Below are 9,626 nucleotides of genomic sequence, written 5' to 3'. Positions count from 1 at the left end.
TATCGGAGGAGGCATTTAGTAGTCTGCAGCCTTCCCCAGATCGGCAGAGGGGGTGGAGCCACGACTGGGACAGCTCGGAAGAGTGGGGTAATTGGCTGGATACAATTGGGAGGAAAAAAGGAAAAAAATCCACACCAAATAAAAAAAAAATTCTGTCCATGCGACCATGTTAGGACAGCATAGTAAATCTTATTGGTATAGGTCCTGTGGTCCATAAGTCACATCAGCTTTTAGTTTCAAGAGGAAAGAGAATTCATGTCCATATTTCAATATAGGGCGATGCTATATTCCAGCCAGACATAATGCTCGAACCAGCTTCTATGGAAACTCCTTTGCTGAGTCCCAAACATATGTGATCGGTATGCTTTAAGAACTGGATGTCTTGGCCCTTCCTGTGGATGTTCCACGTTAGCATCCACGTTGGCCGTAGCGTTGTCAAACTGATTCTCCTCCTGCTGTAGCTGATCTCCTGTCTCTAAACTTGTTTCAGGAGACTTGCTATGAACTGTTGTGGGTTGGTCATCCACAAAATGTGGCCGTTTGGAGACCAAGAAATTATCCATTTTGGACGATATTGGTCACTTGACTTCTGCGTTGAGAATGTGCCTTCGATCATTAAACAAGCCCAACCAGCCATTAGCCAACCGCACCTGCTATTTTAAGTGCGATCAGTAAAATGTGTGGGTGTGCTAGCGAACGTACCGTAAATAATGTATTATTGGTCATCTATTAATAGGATCAGACTGGTCCTATTAATAGATGACCGATAATGACCAGATAATGTCACACAGTCGAACAATTAATTTCATTCATTCATCTTCAGCTGCTTCTCCGGGGTCAGGTCACGGTGGCAGCAAGCTAAGTGGGGCACTCGGGACGTTCCTCTCCCCAGCAACACCCCCCAGCTCCTCCTGGAGATCCCAAAGCGTTCCCAGGCCAGATTGGGCATGTAGTCCCTCCAGCGAGTTGTGGGTCTACCCCAGGGTCTCCCCCCAGTTGGCCGTGCCCAGTAAATCTCCAAAGGATGGCGCCCAGGAGGCATCCTAATCAGATGCTCGAACCACCTCAGCTGGCTCCTTTCGATGCGAAGGAGCAGCAGCTCTACTCCAAGCTCCCTCCGGATGTCCGAGCTCCTCACCCTATCTCTAGACACACTACGGAGGAAACTCATTTCAGCCGCTTGTATCCTTGAGCTCACCCTTTCGGTCACTACCCAAAGCTCATGACCATAGGTGAGGGTTGGAACGAAGATTGACTGGTAAATTGAGAGCTTTGCCTTCCGGCTCAGCTCCCTCTTCAACACAATGGTCCGGTACAACGTCCGCGTTACTGCTGATGCTGCACCAATCCGCCTGTCAACCTCCCACTCCATCCTACCCTAACTTGTGAACAAGACCCTGAAATACTTGAACTCCTTCACTTGAGGCAACAACTCATCCCCAACCCGGAGGGAGCAATCCACCATTTTCCGGTAGAGAGCCATGGTCTCAGACTTGGAGGTGCTGACTCTCATCTCAGCCATTTCACTCAGCTGCAAACCGCCCCAGTGCACGCTGGATGTCACGTTCTGATGAAGCCAACAAAACCACATTATCTGCAAAGAGCAGAGATGTAATTCTGAGGTTCCCAAAATGGACACACTCCTCACCTTGGCTGCACCTTGAGATCCTGTCCATGAATGTGACAAACGGAATCGCAAACAAGGGACAACCTTGGCGGAGTCCAACACCCACCAAAAACATGTTTGACTTTCTGCCGAGAATGTGGACACAGCTCTCACTTTGGTTATACAAGGACCGGATGGCTTGTAGCAACTGCCCCAGTACCCCATACTCCCGCAGTACTCCCCCACAGAGTGCCCCAGGGTACACGGTCTTCTCCAAGTCCACAAAACACATGTAGACTGGCTGGTCAAACTCCCATGCCCCCCTCAGCACTTCCGCAAAGGTAAAGAGTTGGTCCATGATTCCATGGCCAGGACGGAATCCGCATTGCTCCTCCTGGAGCCGAGGTTCAACAATCAGTCGGAGTCTCCTTTCCAGCACCCGAGTGTAGACTTTCCCAGGGAGGCTGAGCAATGTGATGCCCTGATAATTGGAGCACACCCTCCGGTCCCCTTTTTTAAATATGGGAACCACCACCCTAGTCTGCCTCTCCACGGGTACTGTCCCCGACCTCCACACGACACTGAAGAGGCACGTCAGCCAAGACAGCCCCACAATGTCCAGAGCCTTCAGCATCTCGGCGAATCTCATCCACACCTAGCACCTTGCCACGAGGAGCTTCTTAACTACCTCAGAGACCTCTGCCAGGGATATGGGTAGGGCTTCCCCCAAGTCTTCAGACTCTACCTCCTCCACTGAGGATGTGTTAACCGGGTTCAGGAGCTCCTCAAAGTGTTCTTTCCACTGCCCGACAACAGCCCCAGTCTGGGTCAACAGTTCCCCTCCCCAGCTGAACACAACCTGAATGAAGCCCTGCTTCCCCTTCCTGACTCACTGGATGGTCAGATTTTATATCCATGGTTTGAAATTAGTATTCTTTAGCATTCCTATTTGGGATTTAAGTACAAACCCTGATGGTAAAACTGAGGTTCTCAGGATAATTTTCTTTTACTATTGTGAGTAAAGTTTGATCAAATTTCATAATGGTTATCACAGTTTGATGAGTTTTCATAACCATTTAAATCCAACCGTAACTATCTCTACCATGTAACCTTAATAATTAAAAATCAAATTACCAATCAGTAAAGCATACCCATCTTCACACTTTGTACTCTTGACTTTTGGTAGTCACAATAGAGCACAATAAAGGCTATGGTAAACTGCATGACAAGGTTGCATTAAGTTACAACATATGTTCCTGTTCTTTGAAAATTAGCAATGCTATGGTACCAATGAAAAAGCTTGGTTTTATTAATTTAAGAACAATGAGTATGGGTATATTCCAGAGATTAAAAAAAAAAGAACATCACAGTGTAAATGTGTACAAAAATCCAGGTTGTTGCACTGATGTTAACCACACGTAACCCACAACTCAACTTAACCAGGACCTGGGAGGACTTGGACGTGTCCACCAGTTCGCAACCAAACTCTCTTGGACTGTCCCCCAGTTTTTGCGTTGCTTAATCATGGTCTCAATTTTTGATGGTTGTAGATTTTGGTGTTACACCTGCTTCGCTATGAAAGGATGCATACCAGTCTGACCCCAGAACACATCGATATGCTGGTGTCTGTCTATTTCTATTGACGTCTATTGCCATACTTCGTGGAATTCTTGTTGCTGGTGCCAATATTTTTTAAAATCAGTGGGCCAAGGCTAAAGAAGATTTTTGTTACCGACATCATCTAAAGTAAAATAAATAAAGATCTGAAAAAGTTGTGTTAACATTTGGAAATGTTTAATAAATTCCTTTTTCAATAATGCCCATTCTGTTTAAGCATACTTTTTAATTTATAGGTGTTGGGTCGCATGTAAACAAGCTTTAGTTTTTACTGTGCAGCCTTGCAGGCGTACGAAGAAAACAGTCAGTCGAGCCTGTTATTAACAATGGTTAGTCAGCCCCTGAAATAGCTGTTACTCCCATCTGTAATACAAAATTAGAAATGTTTGTCCTATTATAGGTTCAAAAAGTATTCCGGCATGTAGTAATGTCTTGCACTGGCACTAAATGAAGTCCTAAGTTTGTGCAATATGCATTGATATTTAATGGAAAATTGTTGTGCCCCAAATTTCAAATCCCTTCAGACTGAACCACATATTGATTGTGTAAGCTGACTGTTTCTTTTTTTCTAGCCCTGTTCCCCTTTGCACCCATTTTTCCTCATTTTCTATATCTTACAAACAGTATGCTTTACTACAAAAATTATGTTCTGTATTTGAGGTCCTTGTGTTGAATACATATTTCAAGAAGAGGGAGGAACACAGGGTGACATACAAGAGTGGAGGAAAGTGCACACAGGTGGACTATATCTTATGTAGAAGGTGCCATCTAAAAGGGATTGGAGACTGCAAGGTGGTGACAGGGGAGAACGTAGCTAGGCAGCATCGGATGGTGGTCTGTAGGATGACTTTGGAGACCAAGAAGAGGAAGCGAGTGAAGACACAGCCGAAGATCAAATGGTGGAAGTTGAAGAAGGAAGACTGTTGTGTGGAGTTCAGGCAGGAGTTAAGACAGGCACTGGGTGGTAGTGAAGAGTTGCCAGATGGCTGGAGAACCACTGCAGAAATAGTGAGGGAGACAGCTAGGAAGGTACTTGGTGTGTCATCAGGACAGAGGAAGGAAGACAAGGAGACTTGGTGGTGGAATGAGGAAGTACAGCAAATTATACAGAGGAAAAGGTTGGCAAAGAAGAAGTGGGATAGTCAGAGAGATGAAGAAAGTAGACAGGAGTACAAGGAGATGCAGCGTAAAGCAAAGAGAGAGGTGGCAAAGGCAAAGGAAAAGGCGTATGGTGAGTTGTATGACAGATTAGACACTAAGGAAAGAGAAAAGGACTTGTACCGATTGGCTAGACAGAGGGACCAAGCTGCAAAGGATGTGCAGCAAGTTAGGGCGATCAAGGATAGAGATGGAAATGTACTGACAAGCGAGGAGAGTGTGCTAAGAAGGTGGAAGGAATACTTTGAGGGGCTAATGAATGAAGAAAATGAGAGAGAGAGAAGGTTGGATGATGTAGGGATAGTGAATCAGGAAGTTCAGCGGATTAGCAAGGAGGAAGTAAGGGCAGCTATGAAGAGGATGAAGAGTGGAAAGGCAGTTGGTCCTGATGACATACCTGTGGAGGCATGGAGATGTTTAGGAGAGATGGCAGTGGAGTTTTTAACTAGATTGTTTAACATAATCCTGGAAAGTGAGAGGATGCCTGAGGAGTGGAGAAGAAGCATACTGGTACCGATTTTCAAGAACAATGGCGATGTGCAGAACTGTAACAACTACAGAGGTATAAAGTTGATCAGCCACAGCATGAAGATTTGGGAAAGAGTAATAGAAGCTAGGTTAAGAGGAGAGGTGATGATCAGCGAGCAGCAGTATGGGTTCATGCCACGAAAGAGCACCACAGATGCGATGTTTGCTTTGAGAATGTTGATTGAGAAGTATAGAGAAGGCCAGAAAAAGTTGCATTGTGTCTTTGTAGATTTAGAGAAAGCTTATGACAGAGTGCCGAGAGAGGAGGTGTGGTATTGTATGAGGAAGTCAGGAGTTGCAGAGAAGTATGTAGGAGTGGTGCAGGATACGTATGAGGGAAGTGTGACAATGGTGAGGTGTGCGGTTGGAATGACAGATGGGTTCAAGGTGGAGGTGGGATTACATCAAGGATCGGCTCTGAGCCCTTTCTTGTTTGCAACGGTGATGGACAGGTTGACAGACAAGATCAGGCAGGAGTCTCCATGGACGATGATGTTCGCGGATGACATTGTGATCTGTAGCGAGAGTAGGGTGCAGGTTGAGGAGAGCCTGGAGAGGTGGAGGTATGCACTGGAGAGAAGAGGAATGAAAGTCAGTAGGAGCAAGACGGAATACCTATGCGTGAATGAGAGAGAGGACAGTGGAATGGTGAGGATGCAAGGAGTGGAGGTGACAAAGGCATTTGAGTTTAAATACTTGGGGTCAACTGTCCAAAGTAACGGGGAGTGCAGTAGAGAGGTGAAAAAGAGAGTGCAGGTAGGTTGGAGTGGGTGGAGAAGAGTGTCAGGAGTGATTTGCGACAGAAGGGTACCAGCAAGAGTTAAAGGGAAAGTTTACAAGATGGTTGTGAGACCAGCTATGTTATATGGTTTGGAGACAGTGGCACTGACGAAAAGACAGGAGGCGGAGCTGGAGGTGGCAGAGTTGAAGATGCTAAGATTTTCACTGGGAGTAACGAAGAAGGAAAGGATTAGGAGCGATTATATTAGAGGGACCGCTCAGGTTGGACGGTTTGGAGACAAAGCAAGAGAGGCAAGATTGAGATGGCTTGGACATGTGTGGAGGAGAGATGCTGAGTATATTGGGAGAAGGATGCTAAATATGGAGCTGCCAGGGAAGAGGAAAAGAAGAAGGCCAAAGAGGAGGTTTATGGATGTGGTGAGGGAAGACATGCAGGTGGCTGGTGTGACAGAGGAAGACGCAGAAGACAGGAATAAATGGAAACGGATGATCCGCTGTGGCGACCCCTAACGGGAGCAGCCGAAAGTAGTAGTAGTAGATTTGAGGTCCTTGTGTGTAAAGCAGTTTCTAATGACCTTTGTGAGGGTTTTAAACTAACTGATAGGAAAGCATGGGGTAAACAATATCCTCCAAGCTCTATGTGGCACATACCTTGTGCACAAACATTTGCAGTGACCAGGACTTTTTCTTTGCCATCCCTGAAGCCTTCGATGACAGCAGCCCTCTGCTCCACTTGCATCTCTCTGCTGAGGAGTGCCACCTGGTGGCCTTCTCTGGACAGCTCTCCTGTAAGCCAGCCTGCTGTCTTCCTTGTCTGAATGAACCACACAAGAGAAGCTCATCAACAAAACTTCATCAGTGGCACCAGTTTTTAACAACTGTGTGGGATGAACAAAAGGACGACTAGTGAACATTCTGATAAGGTCACAAAAGCATAAATTAAGGGATTATTGTACTATTTAATACATACAATGTTACAATTTCATTTAGCAGACGCTTTTATCCAATGTGACGTACATCTGAGAATTAATACAACACAAGCGAGGATCTAGTCAGGAGACAAGAATACAAGTAAGTGCCAGAAAATTCGGGTTCAAGTCCAATAGGACATAGGTGTCAACAGGCAGTGCACAAAGGAAATGCTTAGAGTGTATAGAAGCACAGAATATAAGTTAACAATGTCATTCTTAAAGAAAAAGTTGATGCCTGATGAAAAACCATTTGAGAATCCTATTTTCTAATGAAGTGTAATCTGTATTTTTCATTGCACCTCATAATGGGAGACATCTAGATACACAGTGCCAATATGAAAGAGTGAGCCAAGAAAATCTACATAGACTCACATGGCAGAAGATCATGGCCTGGCCTATGATGATGGCTCTGTAGATGGTGCAAAGAGCTTGGAACTTCTCCACCTTGCTGTTACACAGCACATAGTATTGTTTGATGGTATCTAATGTCTCCTCCTCTCGCTTAAGCTTTATGATGTTGGGGTCAGGCACGATGCACTGGGCAAACTTCCACACAGACTCCTCGAAGGTAGCCGAGAAAAGCAGCACCTGGCAGTTCTTGGGTAGCATCCTGGATGGCAGGGAGGAGGAGAGAGCAAAGCCCAAATAATCGTGCAGGTTAGGAAAAGGTAAAAATGGTTATTATTAAAGCCTATACTTTGTGCATACTTTGCTTGAGATCAAAGTGCCGGTTACAGGAATGAAAGTAGACATTATGAGGACGAAATCCAATATATTATTCTATTTGATGATACCACAGGTAGCATCAAGGATTAGTCTTTACTAGCTCTTCACTTGGGAGCTCCTGTCATTAATTCATTGAAGGAATTTTGAATCAGTGTGTAGTAAAGTTTTTTTTCCCTTATCTGTAGGATCATAGTTTGTGTTTGTGTGTGTTCAGACCTCTGAATGCGGATGCTCTGGTCCTGATGACCCTGTGTGGAAACAATGACGTCAGCCTCGTCCAGAACAAACACCTTAATCTTCTGAGAGTCTGTGAACTTTAACTTGAGACACCAGTCTAGCATCGTACCAGGGGTGTTGATTACTATCTGCCCCTGCAGCTTCGTGCCCTGTTGCACCGGAGTGGGCACATTAAATAAATACACAAGCACACACACAAATTATTGCCACCTCCATGCAGTACAGGTACCTCCTTCACAAGGAGGAATGCTCCAATACTAACGTAATACCAATCGTCATAATCTTTGTAATCTCAAAACCACCATATATACCAACATCATTATTATGACCAAAGAAGTCTATCACCCTGCATGTGTATGCAATTACTGAAATATCTAACTTCCTGCCAACAATGCAGTTGTTGATATAATCTCAGTATGAAAACACTTTAAAACCAAGGGCTATTACAATTTGACCTAAACACAGACATGCAGGATTCTACCCTGTGAATTATATATGAATTCTGTGGCTTTCCATGACTATGGTAGTCCTTTTCCTTTTCTTTATGGATAACTACCCTTATTTTATATATAGATACAAAATGGGGGAAGTGTGTGTGTGTGTGTGGGGGGGGGGTAAAACCTTTTATTTCTCAAGTGAAAACCAACATTGTTTTGAATGTAGCTTCTAAACATAAAAAAAATCTTGATCAAACTTCAAAATGCTCCATAACTTTACCATTATCATATCACCTGACTTTCTTCCACGCTAAAATGTTATGATATTCCACAATTTTCCTCAACTTTTTCTATACAACAACAGAAATTTGCAGAATACAGGCAATTGAAAGATAGATAAAAGAGCAGACGCAAGTGCACAAGAAATAAAAGGGGGGAAGTACATCGAGACCTCCGCCTGAGCAATTTCATTTTGGCACTAACCTGGGGGTATCTATTGTTGGGGTCTACGTGGCTCAGCATGGCCAAGACAAAGGCAGTGGTTTTGCCTGTTCCTGACTGTGACTGGGTAATCAGATTTTGTGGACTGGAGGGTGTAGGCCATTAGAACAGAAACACAGGAAGTGAAAACAAGTTGGGTAATGCCTTCTTCTGGATGTCCACTTAAAGAATAAGTAAGAGCTCATTCTTAGCCTGGCTCCACCAATTCACATTTTGAAAAAGGCAAAAAAAAAGGGGGGGGGGGTTGGAGAGTAAGAGGAAAATGAGGGTGGGTTGGTGGGCTAAAGGTGGTATTGCTGTCAAAAAAACTCACCTCATTTCTCACAAGTCTACCCAGAAAGTTTAGCTGGCTAACACCAGTGTGTTGACTTCTACTCGCTTCATATTTTATTTGTCTAAACATGCTGCCAACTATGCCACCTACCACATGGGTCTCAGCGTCTTTGATGCCACCATATTATGAAGGCAATTCAGAGTGGGTGCAATTTTCCCTGGATGCAAGAAAAAGCATACATTTTCTCCCTCAAAGTAGTCATATAATGAGTCTATTTTTTGTTGAATTTATCATGACAACAATCATTCCCATCACCCTAGGCCCATACCAATGCATTTTCAGCTCAATTTAAAAAAAAAGAAAGTCTTAGTACTCCTTTAACTGGGAGGTAATTTCACATGAAAGTTAAATAAGGGAAATGGAAATTAACATTTTACCAGCTGAAGAATTACACAATATCAAATAAAATCATTATGATCAAAACTCCACAAATAAACCTAGGTCAGTGACTTCAGAAAATCCTGATTCAATTTAACTGTGACTAGAATTAGAGGTATTAGAATAATTTCAAGTATACTGTATACTCACGGTTCAGCCAGCATCATGGGCAAGGTATTTCCTTGGATTTTGGAAGGTCGGTTGAAGCCATGCCATACGCGCCTTGAAGCAGCTGAGGTTTTCTGATGAAAAAATTATCAACATGTCAAAACTTCAGCCAAGTTATTCCTCATATTCTTGCAAAAGCAGAGTAACTAATTACGTTGAATACCTGCCCGCCAAAAAAAATTCTCACCCAAAATGTGATGCTGCTTGCCTCTATCTGAAATATT

General features: G+C 44.0%; 1 pseudogene; it reads right to left on the bottom strand.

Annotated features, from left to right (window-relative positions):
• Positions 1-3,557: 3,557 nt before the first annotated feature.
• LOC130132105 (ATP-dependent RNA helicase DDX19A-like) overlaps positions 3,558-9,626 on the bottom strand; it is a 7,478-nt pseudogene continuing 1,409 nt past the window's right edge.

This window comes from Lampris incognitus, chromosome 2 (assembly GCF_029633865.1).
Source record: "Lampris incognitus isolate fLamInc1 chromosome 2, fLamInc1.hap2, whole genome shotgun sequence".
NCBI lineage: Eukaryota > Metazoa > Chordata > Actinopteri > Lampriformes > Lampridae > Lampris > Lampris incognitus.
Note: the sequence above shows the minus strand (reverse complement) of the source record. Positions and strands in the feature narration are given on the sequence as shown.